This window comes from Lygodium microphyllum, chromosome 21 (assembly GCF_053477565.2).
Source record: "Lygodium microphyllum isolate KBCC chromosome 21, Lygodium_microphyllum_v1.1.10, whole genome shotgun sequence".
In the NCBI taxonomy this organism is placed as follows: domain Eukaryota; kingdom Viridiplantae; phylum Streptophyta; class Polypodiopsida; order Schizaeales; family Lygodiaceae; genus Lygodium; species Lygodium microphyllum.
This window is the reverse complement of record NC_141155.1, coordinates 132,772,029-132,789,429: the sequence shown is the minus strand read 5'-3', so window position 1 is coordinate 132,789,429 and position 17,401 is coordinate 132,772,029. Positions and strand designations below refer to the sequence as shown.

At 40.4% G+C, this 17,401-nt stretch overlaps 1 protein-coding gene across 3 annotated transcripts in view; it reads left to right on the top strand.

Moving 5' to 3' along the window:
* The first annotated feature begins 2,592 nt into the window (after nt 1-2,592).
* Nucleotides 2,593-17,401, top strand: part of LOC148018573 (GDP-L-fucose synthase 1-like) — a 36,678-nt gene continuing 21,869 nt past the window's right edge. Inside the window, exons 1-2 of one of the 3 annotated variants that reach the window (XM_087662103.1) lie at nt 2,593-2,902; nt 3,689-3,762. The gene's annotated coding sequence lies outside the window, so the exon portion shown is untranslated. Of the gene's footprint in view, nt 2,903-3,685; nt 3,763-17,401 lie in introns of all 3 variants that reach the window. The other 2 variants (XM_087662102.1, XM_087662101.1) reach the window with 2 other exon arrangements.

The following is a 17,401-nucleotide window of genomic DNA, read 5'->3' as shown; positions in this document are numbered from 1 at the left end:
TTGTTTATAGGAGAACTCAAACATGTAGTTGGGTGTGCAATTAAGAAATTCATTTGTAGCAATATTGGTGTTTTATGAATTGTGCTTGCTAGGAAGGTTGTGGGAGAGATTTGAATTTTAGTTTATAGAGGATATTGTCAACAGAATTGGAATGGATGGCATGTAGTGTGATCAACTTAAGACCTAGGCAATAAATGAAGCCTTGAAACACCTGTAGTCACTCCTAAGATAGCATGGTCAGACTTTGTTAGACTTCCCTAGTATGCTTGAAATAGAGTTGCGAAGCAAAGTGTCTTATTCTTAAGGAACTTGAATATGATCGATGTGATGAGGCATATATTGTTGAATTGATGAAATCAAAACTCAATGAGGGACATTCTTTTGCATTTCATTCTATTCTTGGTGCTTTGTGAGTTGGTGAGTGACAACTCTTCTTTTTGGATGGTCTTGGAGGGGTAAGTAAGACATTTCTTTATAAGTGTATTTTAGCAACATTGCGTTCATAGTGCCATTTGGTTTTGGCAACTGGATCATCAAGGATTGCAGCATTGCTATTACCAAATGATTGCACAACACATTTGAGATTTAAGATATTGTTGCAATTGGAGGGCCACTCTACATGTAACATACTTGTGCATAGTGATTTAGCAGGGCTATTAAAGGAGACCTACCTCATTTTGTGGGATGAGGCTTCCATGATGCACCCTTATGCTTTTAAAGCCCTAGATACAAGTTTTGAGATATCATATCTTGCTTTTGACCTTTTGGTCAAAAAACCATATTGTTTGGAGGTGATTTTAGACATATCTTGCCTATTGTGATCAAGGGAGATTGTGAGGACATTGTGAGTGTATCCCTTTATTGCTCGGCTTTATGGTAGCATGTAAGAATTTAAAGGCTAATGCAAAACATGGGAGTCTATCATAATGATGGCTCTATGGGTGGAGAATTCATTATGTGGCTTCAAGGTATTGGAGATGGTATGGCCTTAATGAATGCTTGAATAGAGTTGCATTGCATGCAAGCATGGTGACTTTTCCAATATGCATGATTAAGCAACTTTCTTTGTTGAAAGGGCAATTCTTGCTCCAAGGAATGTAGAGGTGGAACAATTGAATTTAGAGGCATTATGGTTGATGTTGGGAGATGTGAGGTAATATTATAGTGCTAATAGTATTGTTGATATTGATGATAATATGTTTCTCTATTTTGTAGAATAAATGAAGTCTCTTGATTTGGGAGGTGGATTTTCACTACATTTTGCTCTTGAAGGTTAATGTGCCAATTATTTTGCTTCGAAACTTAAATCGTACAAGAGGATTGTGTAATGTAACAAGCTTGATATGCAAGGCTTTTAATAGCATTGTTTTGAAAGTTGAGATCATTACGGGCACAAACATTAGTGCCAGAGTATTTATTCCAAGAATCACCTTCATTTCCACAACCTTTCATTTTCCCTTCTCTATGAGGTGGTGACAATTTTTTGTATGGCTTGTGTTTGCAATGACTATTAACAAGGCTTAGGGACAAACTTTAACTTCAATGGGGTTCTATCTTAAAAGCCCGATCTTCACGCATGGGCAATTATATGTGGCATTTTCTTGAGTGAAATCCTCTACTAGATTGAAAATCTTGCTGCATGACAATGATCATTGTGTGGGTTCCATTGTTAATATTGTGTATAAGAAAGTATTGGAAAGAGTTTAATCACCTCTTTTTGCTTCCAATGCATGTCATGCTTGATTGCTTATGCCATTATTGCTCTTTTGAAACTCATTCCATCTTTGTTTGTTTGATTCTTTCATTTTTGTTTTGTGGGAAAACGAAAACTCGGGTACCATGGATCTTGAACTCAAATGAGATTGTAAGAACAATTCTTGCCTTTAGTGCAAGAGCCTAAAATGTCAAGATCTCTTGCATACGTGGTTGATTGCCTTCAGAATCTTCCATTTGTTCAAAGGAAGGCAAGCTTGTTTATTGAGATTATCTATGAGGGGTCTGCAGCATTATTATGTGGCTAATGCCGTGTTGTTGCAGCATCACCAATGCAGGTGGAGATGAGGATACTTGCTATCGTTGATAACAATGCTCGCAAAATAAAACTATCTCAAAACTAAATATTAATTTGGATGTGCAATGTAAATTGAGATTTTTGTGGGTTTTTTTTTCAGGTTGCATTGTTTTGAAAATATAATAAGTGAGAATAAGACCTTGCTTTTGTTCATGCGAAAACAAAGTGGGTACCATGGTGGATGTGAAAAAACCAAGAGTAAACTTTGCTATCATATGTCTAATAGAAGTAAGGTACATGCTTGGCTTGTTCAATCTAGGTAACAAAAGACCGAAGCAAAATGGAATGTTCAACTTTGATATATCTATGCACAAGTATTTTATGTTTGTGTATATTTTTGAATAGTGGTCACTAATTTATTGATTTAAAAAAAAACATATGCTTTTATTAAAGACAAATCTCGCATCATGAAGAGAAGTGGGAAAGGAGGAATGGGGTGCGTGCTAAGGGGCCCAATGACTAGTGTTTACACAAGTGAAGAGAGGAGAGTTAGTGGGGGTTGGGGGGGGGAGAGAGAGAGAGAGAGAGAGAGAGAGAGAGAGAGAGGGAGGAGTAAACACCATTGTAAAGCTTGACAGGCACCCTACAGACCTAGTCTTAGCGTGGAGTGCCAGTTCATTCCAAAAAGGCAAACTGGCATGTGGCATACGCACTGTCGCATGATTCATGAACTTTTTCCAGTTTGTAACTCTAGCTGCCTCGATAGGAGCCGCCAACCATACACAAAATCAATTAAGTAAATACCATTCCCAGCCAGCATATGACAGTCTCGCCAGCTGATACATAGCCAGGCGGAGCTCGGGAGATCCTCACCAGACGCAAACACGGAAGGTAGATGTGTCACGAACACCACTCTAATGCAGAGAGAGAGAGAGACCCAGTTGCTGTTGCAGGCTTGGGGAGTCTAATGGCCTCATTTGCTGCGGCCATAAACAGCAACCAGGAATGTGTATGCATCCAGTTATAATACAAAAATTCGGGCCCGATCTCTAGCCACTCTGTTGACGACCTGGCCTAATGGCCGCTTCCCGATCACAATTTCTGATCTCGCCAGCTCCATGCTCGAGTGAAGAGGTCTTATTGCCTCAGAAGAAGTCACTGTTGCTTTGGGGCTCCGATGTCCTTTTCGCTGAGCAATCATGCTTGCTTTCATAATCTGCATGCATCCAAGTTAGATGACAATGGGTCACCAGAATTAGGATATGATGAACCATGCTGTGAATCTATTGCTTGACTCGGTGAGCTGTTGGGTGTAGGTTATCGTTTTACTGGGTCGTTGAGAAATTAGCAACTTCTGCCAAAAGCAAAAGGGTTTGGACATATCTAAAAACTAGACACTATCAATAGTAGTAGCTGCATTGGACGTCAGGTCTATGCTCGTGTGTTTGTCATCGATTCTGGGGGTTTGGTAAACTGGCGACAATGATTTGATGAGGGACTTGATGATACTCTCCTCTTTTAAATTTCATATTCATACAGCTATATGTCATTGTTGGATTCAGTTTGGTGAGCCGAATGTCTGAAATTTTCAAGTGTTGCAGTTGAATATGAATCATTGCCCGGAATTGGGCACAGTCAAGCTAAATAGGTTTTATTTTTATTATTTAATTCCAGAAGGTTGTTAATAGCTCTCGAACTGTTCAATCTACTGATAGTTCAAGGTAGCAGCACGCTGCTAGCAGATATATCAGGTACACCAGAAGCCTGAATACTGAAATTGCAGTTGAGTATAAATCATTTCCCTGAAATGTCTACAGTCAAGCCAAATTGTTGCTTTGCATATTTAAAAATCCAGTAGATTTTCAATGTTTGAAGTGAATTATCTATTGGTGTCATTTGAAGTGAGATAGTGGTATCTTGCTATTGTGGTAGGTGATTAATCCATGATCATGTATTTCCTGCAACATTGCTGACATTAGTATCAAAGTTTAGAGTCCTTTGATGACGAATAAATTTGTACTTGTACGTTGTGTCTTGATCATGTCGTATCCTTTCCCATTGGTTGGTTCACAAAGACCAAGATGAAAATGCATGTGGGCATCTAAAACACCTCCAACCCAAAGGAAAAAGTGAAGGAGACCATGATTGTCATCTCAAACTCGGTGCTCAACATCTCTTTAGTATGAGCAATGTGCTGACTGTGACTCCTTGTAAATGATCAAGTCATTCACATAAAGAACAACAAAGGTCACCAACAATCTGAAGTAGAGGTTGCGGTCATAATCTAATTATTAATAGCCAGATTCGGGGCACTTGCTTTAGGCTATATAGGGCCTTTTGCAAGTGATAAACCTGATTCTGATGCTTTGATCCTAGGACATGGAATTATGAAGGCTACTCCACACAAATCTCCTCATGAAGATCACCATTGAGGAAGGTTGACTTCACATCCATTTAGTGAACATGCCACTTGTGATGGGCAGCCCATGCCAAAACCATCTTGATGGTTGACATACGAGCTGTTGGGGCTAAGGTTGTTACATTGCCCAAGGTGGATTTCAAGGCAATTTCCTTGACAATAAGCTTGGGTTTCTACTTGTCCAAGGTCACATCAGCCCAATACTTGGTCTTGTAGACCAATTTGACCTTAAGGACCTTCCTTTGTGGAGGATGTAGAGCCAAGTACCAAATGTGATCTTGGTCATGCCAATTCTCCATGGGGTAGTCAAATGATTTGCCAAGAAAATAAAACACTTGATAATTGATTAGTTTGATAGAAAAATGAATAAAAGCATGGTTCCAATGAATGGTAACCAAGATTAATATTCCTCTTCTCCCATTTAAGTCTTGGTGGAATCCAACTCATCCTGCATGGCATGGTGCTTAGTATCATATGTCGAAGCCTCCTCAATAGAAATAGGCTCTCTCTATCTTTCATAGTCTTGTACATAAATGCATAGTCCACACCAAGTGAACCAACATGTTGCTGTTGTTCTTGCAAACGTTGTATGTCTTGGGATCTCCTATGTCCATCTTGAATGTCTTAGCTCCTTTTGGGCACATGAATCTTGTAACTTTAGCTCACTCTTCTCATCATTCCCCTTTAGTAATAATAACTAGCGTTGAGGCTCAAGCCTCACTAGAAAGATTGGTGAAACCTATGGGGATCCTTGGTAGTCGACGTGGTGGTAAATGTATGGAGAAGTCTATGGGGTAATTTGTGTTGACTATTCCTACATGGAAGGACCTCTAGTAGAAGTAACATCTGGCAAAGCTTTGTGTTGAATATCATCCTTGGGGAAGACAACATCCCTATCAACAAGGACTTGCCCAATAGTAGGATCGTACAAGTGATAACAATGGGTTTTTTTGATTGTAGCCAATGAAGTTATAAGACTCAGACTTAAGAGTCTAACTTCCCTCTCTTCTCCTTAGGAGCATGTGAATAATCATCATAGTCAAAGACTTTAAAATGAGAAATTGATGGCTTTCTCCTAGGCAAGCCTCATATAGAGTCGTGAACTCTCCATCTTGATTTGCTCTTAGACTCCAAACTCTATGAGTGAATTGCCTCTACTTCAGAAGATAGGGATCATCAATGCTCGGATTTCTCATGGTAAATTGTAGGTGTAGGTATATTGGTAGGGATGCACTTATCTCATGGAGTGCGGGAGCTCTTTCTTGGCACTTGGACACAATGCTCTTGAGTTGAGCAAGCATTGGAAATTTGGTTGTGCAAGACACAACACTGCAAATTGCAAAGGTGGAGAGCTAAGGGTGTAAGCATCGTAATTGTCTTTTGGTTTGCAAGAGTGATGTCCAATATTGCAAGTTTATGAGGAGTTGTGTCTAAGCTTTGAGAGGCAAGTGAATGGTTGTAGGAGAGTTGTTATGTTTGTGGTTCTATGTGAAGTTCCCGAGCAATACTATGTGAATGTGCACAACGAGCAAAAGCATAACAGAATCAAGATGAGTAGAGTGTAGGGATATGGCAAGAAAGACGAGTAGAAGCTCATTTGGAACAGATGTATCATAAGTGTAGAGATGACAATGTACAAGATTGATACCATTTTGGAAGCTCCATAGGCTCTCTAGCTCCCCTGCCTGCCTCTCCAATGATAGTATTAGGGAAGTTCCATGGGCGCTCTGGCTCTCTTGCCTAGCTCTTCAAGAACTATGTGACAACATGATGAGCAAGGGTGGGAGCCCACATATATAGCCCCATATAAGTGGGCTACCAATGACATAGGTGGGTGGCCACAACATGACCTAAAAGATGTCCCAATACAAGGCATCAATAAATCCCATTATATGCTGAGTAATTACAATGCCAATATCTTTCTCTCAAATAATGGGTGATTATTACAATAAATATAGCATGGAGGCATGAAAAAACCCTCGATGCCATATTAGAAACAACAATGGAATAGATGCACTGTGGATCCTAGCAATGGGTGTATCATCCAATGACAAGATGTCGATGTTTATCATAAACGAACCCTAATCATAGAACAGAAGCAACAAGAAATCTCATATTGTCTTGCCAAACAGTGCTTGTTAGCTTGCCATGAAGCATAGATCCATTGCCTCCAATGATCCTTGCTAGAGTATGCTTTATCCTTCCATGAAAGATCCAAACTAGGAGCAAATCTTGCTACTTGTGAAAACAACCCATTGTGGACCTAGAGTCAAGCCAGCTCCAAGATTTAAAGTTGCTAGATAGTGATACTTGTAAGAAACCATACACCAATGGTCCAAACTCCATCATATGTATCTATGTCAAGCATAAGCATGCTTGATTGCCACTCTCGCACTATCCCACTTTGGCTTGGAGATTGAGGAGCCAATGCTCAATATAACAGCAATTTGTCCACAATGGAATAGAACTAGCCATGCCAACAAGGAACCTATTGACTTTCTATGAACTTTGAAGTCATCACCATCATTGATTCACGAGCGTGATCATCATTGTGTGAAAAATGGAAGCAACACATCAAGATAACATGCTCCACCAATGCCATAGGAGAAGCGTCATCAAGAATCCTCAATGACTAGCATTCTAAACCACCATCCTCTAGGAAAATTGCTAAAAGAAGAAGAGTGGCATATATTTGTCAAGTTGAGGCTATAGTCTAAGCAAGAGGAGAAGAATGTGCAGCTAAAGAATTCAATGTCTTGGACAAACTTGTAGCTTTCAGACATAGCCTCAAAGGAACAAGGTCAGGCTAGGGTAAGTGACTTGAAACCATGAAAGCAAAGTGCCATAAGAAAGATGATATGCAAGGAGTCAAAAAATAATGAAATAGAGTTACCTTAGGTTGGGGGGGAGAGCAAAGGAGGCAACAATGTTAAGTACATACAACACTTGTTGAACTAGTCAAGCAATTGCATGAATAAATGCACAAGCACATATACGTGTGACAATTCTTCTATGATGCACATATAAGAAAGCATGCGTAGCAATAACATTTAACACGGCTCAACATAAATCTAGACTTGAAGCGTATGAATACACATTAGAGGAAAGTGACAAGTCAAAAAAGTCAAATGGTAAGGTGAACAACATCAAATAGGTTGATGTAAGGCAACGGGAAAAACGGCCAAATCAATATAGATGGTAAACGTGTTAGCTAGATGACATAGTTGCCCTCCAAAGTTAGCTAGTCGAAGGTGTCACAGGGCAGTAGGTCAGTTTGATAGTAGGGCAATGTGTAGCTAGTAGTCAAACTAGACAGCACATTGTGTATGTATGGGTAACCGATATTAAGTTTGGATGCCCTCCAAGTCTCATCTTTATGCTCATTATGCCATGTAAAAAAAGAATTTGCTTATGAAGGCATGGCTATTATTACATCAATTACTTGATGCTACATCATCTTCCCATCATAGCTTGTTCTTTCAACATATATCAGATATATCATGATACTTGTGTTAGGAGTCATGTTTGTCATGCCTTGTTATCTCTTGCATGTGAGCCTTAGTCTAAATCAGCAGAAGACGAGGACTTTAGCTCTGACCTGTGTATCACTTGTTTTGATGGAGGAGGTAGCTCATTCTAGAGCACTCAATTTATTGCATTTCAGTGCATTTTCTCTTCTAGTTGGGATTTTATGTGCATTTCCGAGGCAGTTTTTGCATTCTTCAGCCTGCCTCACTTGCTGGACATTGTCCACCCTTTTTGGGATTTTTTGGAGCATTTTTGGCATTTTTACCAGCATTAAATGCTGGTCGACCATATTTTTGACCCCAAATTTCAAGTTGACCAGTTTTCTGGATTTTTGGCTATTTATAGCCATTTCCCACTTGGTAGTCAGTTAGATTATCATCTTCCCTCCTTCCTTGGTAGGTGCACACTTTGACTCCATCATCTTTCTCCGTCTCCGGTGCTGCCCTCATCATCAACCTGAGTTGGTGTCCTCATTGATGCTGGGGGCTGCGTGCGGGGATTGATCAGTCCTCCTTTTGTATTCAGCATTTTTCCTCGTTCAATGCAGGTTTCTCTTCTTCTTCTCTTGCTTTGTGTTTGAGTTTCTTCTTGCGTTGCACACTTCCACATGGTATTAGAGCATGGTATCTGAGAGTGACATAGAGTTCATGAGGCCATCCACATTTGCGTTGCTGAAAATGCAAGCTCTTGGTAGCTGGCGACTGCATTTGGTGCTCAAGCATCATCGTCTGGAGCCTATTGGGTGGAGACAAATGTCTCTTGGCTAGGCGACTGCCTTCTGTAGTCAAATGCAACCTTTTAGGAGCAAGTGACAACATTCGCATCAGTGTTTTGGTGCTTCTGTAACCTTCGTGAGTAGTCGACAGTATTTTCTTCCTCAAGTGGACCTTCTACGTTGAGATCTTTGTATCCTATAGCCGATTCCTCTTGTTTCGGGGCTATCCATAGACAAACACAAATTTTTATGGGTGTTTTTTGTAGATATATATGAAGATTTCTTATCACCAATTCTTTGGTGACTCATAGGAGGATGTCTCCGTTCCTTTCTCTGAGAGAGGGGGAGATTTTTGTGCTAGTTCACGCGATGACCAGAGGTCACCTAGCCCATTTGTACGAGATCCCTCTCCTCCCCGTTCTCTTCATATTTCATAAAAGGCACGTTCTGTTGGCCTTCCGATGCCTTCCATGGCACCCTCTATATAGGTGCTCATACTCCCTTCTTTGCCCAAAGAAGACTAGCTTGATGGTTCGAACCACTCGCTTTGGCCGTGTTAGGTGGAGTGTATCCTTGATACCTTTGATCTTTGGGAGTTTATTACCCACCATATTGCGCGTCCAATGGAGAATCCCACCATTGGATCATTGATGGATCATGTGGCCCTCAACTTAAAATCACGATCTTTCCTCTTTATGAACTTACTGGATTTTGTCCTAGTGCATGTGCGCATGTTGCGGAAAGTAGCGAAAGTGTGGACAAAGCTTGCTTCTTTGTACCATCAGAAGACATTTGCCCATTGAATTGCTCTTGAGAAGAAATTATGGATGCTCGCTGTTGATGATTCTTCTTCCATGAAGGATTATATCAATAGGTTGGAGGATATGAGGGATGGGCTTGTGTCCCTTGGCAAGATGATCTCTTCAGAGGATATAGCCATGATTCTTTTGACTCAGCTACCATCTCCCTGGTTTGACTTCTTCTATCCCAGCCTTCTTACATTGAGGAGCCATGAGAAGCTTCTATCGGAGGAGCTTGCTCTGCTTGTTTTGGAGTATGAGGAGCGCGCCAAAGAGGTAGCTAGTGGATCCACCTCCACCAAAGCTTTTGTTGCAGGTTCGAGAGGGGGGAAGAAGCAGAAAGGGAAGTTATATGTTAAAAGACATGAGAGTTCTTTAGGTTCTGACTCCGACATGGAGAAGCCTAAATGCCCATACTGTGGGAAGGAGACACATCCAGAGGAGAAATGTTGGAAGTACCCTCACCTTTGTTTGAGAGCGAATGGCGCTAACACATCCGAGCCTTCTACCTCTACTCCAGTGGTTACCCATGAGTTAGTGTTCCTTCATAATGTTGATTTGGAGGAGCCTTCTTCAGTGGTTACCTCATCTTTTGAGAGGCCTTGGCTGGTTGATACTGGAGCTTCTAGTCATATGGCTCCACGATGTGATTTGTTGCAGGATCTATGCCCTTCTGAGGGTTTCGTCACTATTGGTGACATTGTTTTGGTGCCTAATTGTGGTGTTGGCACTTTGCCTTTATTTCCCGACCGCACGGTGAGCTCCCTTTCACAAGCCCTTTATGTTTCGGACTTGGGTTTTCCACTCCTCTCAATTTATGGCCTTACACGGCTCGGTACCCGGGTTGTCTCACCGAGCAAGCTGTTTGTATTGAGGATTCTACTACAAGGGCTGTTCTTGTGATAGGTTGGCAGGAGAGTGGGCTTTATAGGCTCCATTCCCCTTCTCTTATGTAGGGTCCTTTGAGGTAGTTGTCTCTTGCTACGTGTTTTCTGCTTGTGCACCATCTTTTCCACATGTTTCTTCCCATCCCCCACCCTCTCCTTTGGTGGCTCCCTCGTACCCCCCATCCCTTTCAGAGGGGGACGATCTTGGTGATGCGGCTGTGGATTTCCTGGCCCCTAGTGTTTCAGAGGGGGCTTCCCAAGATCATGAGGAGCTTCTTCATCGGTAGTCTTCATCAATGGACTTCATTGACATTGGCATTTCTCTTGCCACCCTGGGATCCGTTTCTCCCTTAGCCTTCTGCCACATCCAGGATCAAAGAGGGGGTGTTAGCAATCATGTTTGTCATGCCTTGTCATCTCTTGTTTGTGAGCCTCAGTTTTGAGTTAGACGAGGACTTTAGGAGCTCTGACTTATCTATCACTTGTTTTGACGGAGGAGGTAGCTCATTCTAGAGCACTTAGTTTATTGCATTTCAGTGCATATTCTCCTCCAATTGGGATTTTATGTGTATTTCTCAAGCAGTTTTTGCATTTTTCAACCCGTCTCACCTGCCAGACATTGTTCACCCTTTTTAGGATTTTTTTGAGCATTTCTGGCTTGTTACCAGCATTAAATGCTGATTGACCATATTTTTGGCCCCAAATTTCAAGTTGGCTAGTTTTTGGGATTTTTGGCTATTTATAGCCATTTTTCACTTGGCAGTTAGTTAGATTATCATCGTCTCTCCTTCCTTGGTAGGTGCACACTCCCGACTCCATCATCATCCTTCGTCTCTGGTGTTGTTGTCATCATTAGCCTGATCTGGTGCCCTCATTGATGCTGTGGGCTGCGTGCAAGGACTAATCAGTTCTCCTTCTGTATTTAGCATTTGTTTCTTGTTCAGTGCAAGTTTCTCTTCTTCTTCTTCTCTTGCAGATTGTCTCTCTCTTCTTCTGCATTCGAGTTTCTTCTTCCGTTGTGCACCCTCACAACTTGATGCTTTTGATCTCTCTTCTCTCCACACAAGGTCATATTCCAATCCCTTGTTAGCAAGGCTTGGTATTGTCCAATATTATCCGTTACAAAATGCTTTTGAAAAATGTATTGAAAATCAGTCCATGTCTTTGGCTTGGGCATAGCCCTTCCCACCAAGCATACACCTTCCCCTTTAACATGATGACATGCTAAGTATTATTAAACTGATATACATTAAAATACGCAGTCCATTTGGCCTTAAAATAGCCATGAATCAATGTTTGTCTCATAACTTTCCTTTTTCTCCTGTATAAAGGGATCATGTTGGAACTGAAGAGGCAATGTCCTTAAAGTTGTGGGCACAAATGGAAAGTGGTGAGTGTGCATCTCAGCTAATTGCTGTTGCACGTCCTTGATTTGAGCTCGGAGCTTCGCCACTAGTGATAAATCTCCATGAGATTTGATAAAAGAAGATGCTTCAGGACACTACCCATGTGTGTGTTCGGGTTCCAATGAAGCTCAATGGGCATCCTCCATGTGTTGGGGTTTGGTATGAACGGATGCAGCGAAAGGAGATACACTGTAGGAAGCCATGGCGATGAGAGAAAATATATAAATCGAGAGTGGATAAGAGGATTGAGAGAAAACGCAAGAATAAGTGATGAGTGCATTTAATGTAAATTTGTCCAGTCATTTTTAAAAAAAGTGTGAGTAAGCAAGGGGCAGCTTTGTTAATATTCAAAGGTTCAAAAGAGAATTTGTTTGAGAGAAAAAGGAAAAGAAGAGGAAATTATATAGAGTCTTCATTCATCTTTTGCTTCTAAAAATGTATAATACATGGTATTTTTAAAAAAAGTAGCCACATCTGTTCAAGTTTGGATTGCCTTCCATGATGGATAACAAGTCACTCCACCCTTGAAGGACATTTGATAGCCTTCAAGAGGATGACTATGTGGCAATCAGGAGTGGTCAAGTTGCTGCTCTGTCTTGTGCACCAAGTCACACGTGTCGAGGGATGGTTCTGCCCTGTCTTGTCCCGGTCTCACTAGGCCACATAAAGCTGACAGACAGTTCCATGTCATGGGACGTAAAATTTTATTACTTTGCTTAGCATTTGATTAAAAGTTAATCAAATGTGCTAATGTGACTTATATATGTGAGGTGCAAGTTAATTATTTCACAGTGTGGGACCCAAGATCCTAAAATATTAGTTGATGCCAAATGCAAAAGTTATAATAAGTTATATTTGACAGGTACTTGTTGGCCACTAATGTTAGTGGTGGTGACATAAGAAACCATGCATTAATTAATTAATTAATGTGAGTTTAAGGGCTAATAATTGCTCAAGGATACTTGGAACACAAATTGGCCTAGCCAATTTAATTATTGGATGGTGAGATTAATTTTTTGAACACTAGAATAATTGTTAAATTAATTTTTAGAATTAATATTCTAAAAATTAATTAAAAAAGTATGATAATGTTGGAAATTGGGATTAGAAGGCTGCCACTTGGCAAAACTTAGCCCATGCAAGTGAAAAAAACGTTTTTAGGGGCTTTTGGAAGTTTATTCTAGCTATGGTGAGAGAGAAGAAGGCTGTTAGAGAGCAATGAGAGGTTATTGATGTGATTTGCAACCACCAAGGATCAATCCTATGACATGTGACAATAGTTTGGAGCCCTCTAGGAGTAGGCGACAGTAGCCCAAGGTCCTTTTGCTACTGTAGATGATAGTATACAGGAGGGGGTAGGAGTCTTTTTGGTGGTCCTAAGCTGTAGGTGACAGCTTTGGTTGTTTGAGTAGGGCAACAGTAGTTTTTTAGCGTTTCTCACGATGAAACTTTGAAATTTCTCTCTTTACAACATTCTCTCTCATTATCTAGCCATCTCTCAAGTTATCTCAGCATTTTCTAGTAGTTTAAGCCATTAGAGGAAGAGATATCAGTCAATCTCTGTTGTAAACCCTAATTTACTGCAGAAATTAGGGTGTGACAGCCACCTTGGGATGCGTGCTTAGAATTTTTGCATAGAACTTGAATTCCAGCAGCTGAATCAAGGAAATTCAAGGAGATTCAAGAGGCCAGCCAACCAATATCAGATTTGGGGTTGAATTTATCTTTCAAGGAGCAAGGTGAAGGGCAAAAACCAAGGGAAAGATTGGTTTGGAGGTTTGCTAGTCAGTCTTGACAGCAAGTGGCTCTTGGATTAGTGGAGGAGGTTAAAGGATCTCAATTGCACTCCATCCATTTGCAATAAAAGTTAAAGAAATATCGCAAGGGGCACTAGTTTTAGGGCCTACGGGCTATCCAATGTCTAAGATTAAGTGGTAACATTTGCATTTTCAGTTTATGTAAGTTTGTGCTTGCTAATTAGTGTTAAATTAAGTTATTTACCACCCTTTCCAAGGAGGAAGGCTGGTTTTAAGGTTCCATCGCCAGGATATCATCAATTCCCTTGAATTGGTGGATTTGAGGCACTTGATGGAAGGTCAGAGGCTTTGCTCTAGTGCTGAAATTGTAATCAGCTGAGCATTACAGTAAGAATGTCTTCAGATAGTGAGATGGGATCAAGTAGGGATGATCCTTCTCAATTTAAAAATTCACAAAGTGTTGGGAAAATGCAATGCCTGATCTTGGACAAGGCATGTAGTATGGACAACAAGTTGATAATGTTGGTGTAGACCAAAATGTGGGTTCTTGTAGGTCTCTTAAAGGTGATAACCAGTAAGAGGAAGATGAATTTGATGACCAACTTAAAGATCAGCTAAGGACAACAACTAAAATGTTTATGTAATTGGCAAATGATCCTCAATTCATGTGTTTTTTGAACCCCTTAAGGGAGGCAGCAAAGGCAAGAAGAGAAAATCCTCTTCAAGAGCTTCAAGACAGCAAGATGCACCAAAGGAAGAGCCAATACAGCAACATGATGTTTCAAACGTGGATAGTGAGTATAAGTAAATGATGCCAGTGGGGCAATTGATGCATATGCAAGGCCAACTTGGAAGTGCCAATGCAATGCTTTTTGGATAGCAGGGCATGCATGCAATCATGTGGTAGCTAGGTTACTTTGGTGGTGGTACTAGTTTCCATGCTATGGTGGGTCAGGGACCACATATGGGGATATATGACTCTAACTCCTTATGATTTGCAGAGAACAATGTGTGGTATGCAAGGCCCAATGCATTCGGGTATGGCTGGTAATATGCATAACCCCATGTAGAGCAATGTTGGCATGATGCTGCAGCAAAAAGTGACAAGTTTGGCAATACATATATATAGCCTATTGTATTTGGGATTTGTGGTATTAATGCTGGCCATACAAATGGTCATGAGGGAAATGCAACTATTAATGCATGCAATGTATGGAAAAATGTATCTTGGTATGGCTGGCAGTATGCAAATTCCAATGCATAGTCACATTGCAATGGTCCAAAGCATGCAAATATGAATGTTTCCTAATGCATTTGGTGCTCCTAGCATGTTAGGTATACATGAGGGGCTAGTCAACTAGATGCAAGGTTTCATGCTAGTTAAGATAGAATTGTAGCGATGTGAAAGTTCCAAGGATCGGTGCGCTCAAAAGAGACAAAGACCTAGAGTCTAGTGGAGGTTTTGAGGCAAGTAAAGTTATAGGATAAAGTTTCCATATGTTTTTTTGTGAAGTTTTAGCAATGTTTCACCTGTGAAGGAATGCAATTGGATGGAGGAGGGTGATTTGGCAGATCATCCTTGGAATTTCAGACATATAGAGGCCATGAGCCTAGTTACACAATAGGTGCGTATGTCGCTTGACTTTGATGCCAGCATGTATGTCCAGTAGTGGCAACAGATGCTTTGGCACATTGTAGTGCAATCAAGGACGATTGCAAGGATTTCAAAGGGGTGGTCTATTGCCAGGACGTGAAATTTTATTGCTTTTTTGCTTAGTATTTGATTAAAAGTTAATCAAATGTGCTAATGTGACTTGCACATGTGAGGTGCAAGTGAATTTATTTTATAGAGTGGGACCTAGGACTCCGAAATATTAGTTTGATGCCAAAGAAAAAAGTTATTGTAAGTTATTTTTTTGATAGGTACTTGTTGGTATTCTGTGTCAGATTTTGGCCTTGACCAATTTATTGGTTGCTAATGTCAGTGGTGGTGGCATTGGAGACTAAGCATTAATTAATTAATTACTGTTGGTCTAAGGGCTAATAATTGCTCAAGAATACTTGAAAGACAAATTGGCCTAGCCAATTTAATTATTGGATGGTGAGATTAATTTTTTGAGCACTAGAATAATTGTTAAATTAATTTTTAGAATTCATATTCTAAAAATTCATTAAAAAAGCTTGATAATCTTGGAAATTGGGATTAGAAGGCCACTTGGTAAAACTTGGTCCATGCAAGTGGGAATTGCTGATGTGATTTGCAGCCACCAAGAATTAATTCTACATCATGTGACAACAATTTGGAGCCCTCTAGGAGTAGGTGACAGTAGCCCAAGGTTCTTTTGCTGCAGATGACAGGATACAGGATGGGGTAGTGGTCTTTCTAGCAGTCCTAAGTTGTAGGTGATAGCTTTGGTTGTTTGAGCAAGGCAACAGTAGCTTTTTTGCATTTCTTGCAATGAACTCTGAAATTTCTCTCTCTACAACATTCTCTCTCATTGTCCAGCTATCTCTCAAGTTATGTCAGCATTTTTTAGCAGTTTGAGCCATTAGAGGAAGAGATTTCAGTCAATCTCTGCTGTAAACCCTAATTTATTGCAGAAATCGGGGTTTGACCCATCTCGGGATGTGTGCTTAGATTTTTTGCATAGGACTTGAATTCTAGTAGTTGAATCGAGGAATTTTAGGGAGATTCAAGAGGCTAGCTAGCCAATATCATATTTCGGGCTAAATTTATCTTTCAAGGAGCAGGGTGAAGGGCAATCCTTGAGCAAACCAAGGGGAAAATTGGTTTGGAGGCTTGCTGGTTAGTTTTGACAAGAAGTGGCTCTTGGATTAGTGGAGGAGATTAGGGGATCTCAGTAGTACTCCATCCATTTGCAATAAAAGTTAAAGGAATACCACAATGAGCACTAGTTTTAGGGCCTATGGACTGTCCAATTCCAATATTAACCAATAACATTTGCATTTTCAGTTTATGCGAATTTTGTGCTTGGTGTAATTAGTGTTAAATCAAGTTATTTACCACCCTTTCCAAGGAGGAAGGAGGAAGGTTGGTTTGAGTTCTGTCCTATCCCAGCCTATTAGGCCATTTACGAATGACTCACTCTTTTTTTTCATTAGAGATAAGAGAGATTCTCTCTCTCTCTCTCTCTCTCTCTCTCTCTCTGTGCTTTGTGCTACTATAGAGAGTTCGTCTCTCTCTTCTACTCTCACTCCCCGTTGTTGCAAAGAGATTCTTTTCTCACTCCTCGTTGCTATAGAGAGAGTGTCTTCTTCTCATTCTCTTGCTCACCATTGCTATAGAGAGATTGTTTGCCTCCTTCATAGCCATTCTCTCTCCTTGACACTAAACATAAGATGGATAGTAATGCTTGAGTTAACATTAAACTTAATGTTCACATTAAAATAATAGTAGTATTAATATTAACATCACATGTTAAACTCATTGTATCATTTAATATCACATTAATATTAAAATTGATGATAATATATGAATCGACAAAAATAATTGTCTATCAAAATACTATGCTTATTCGGGCTACAAGAATTTAGCTTACAATGATGGTTTGCTCCCTTAGAAAGTCATGCTCCACCGTATGCAAGACATTGTGGTATTGATGCTACAATCAAAGCGGTAGAGACTTTCTTCTATTGGCCAGCCTTGAGATCTAATGTTGATGCATATGCTAGATCTTGCCTTGTATGCCAAAAGGTCAAATTTGATAGATAGAAGGCACCAGGGTTATTGCAACCACTGCCTATTCCAGAAAGGCCATGGGAAAGTATTGCCATGGATTTCATTTTTGATCTTCCAAGAACTTCTTCAGGGAATGATGGAATCTGGACTATCATTTGCAGATTCAACAAACAGGCAC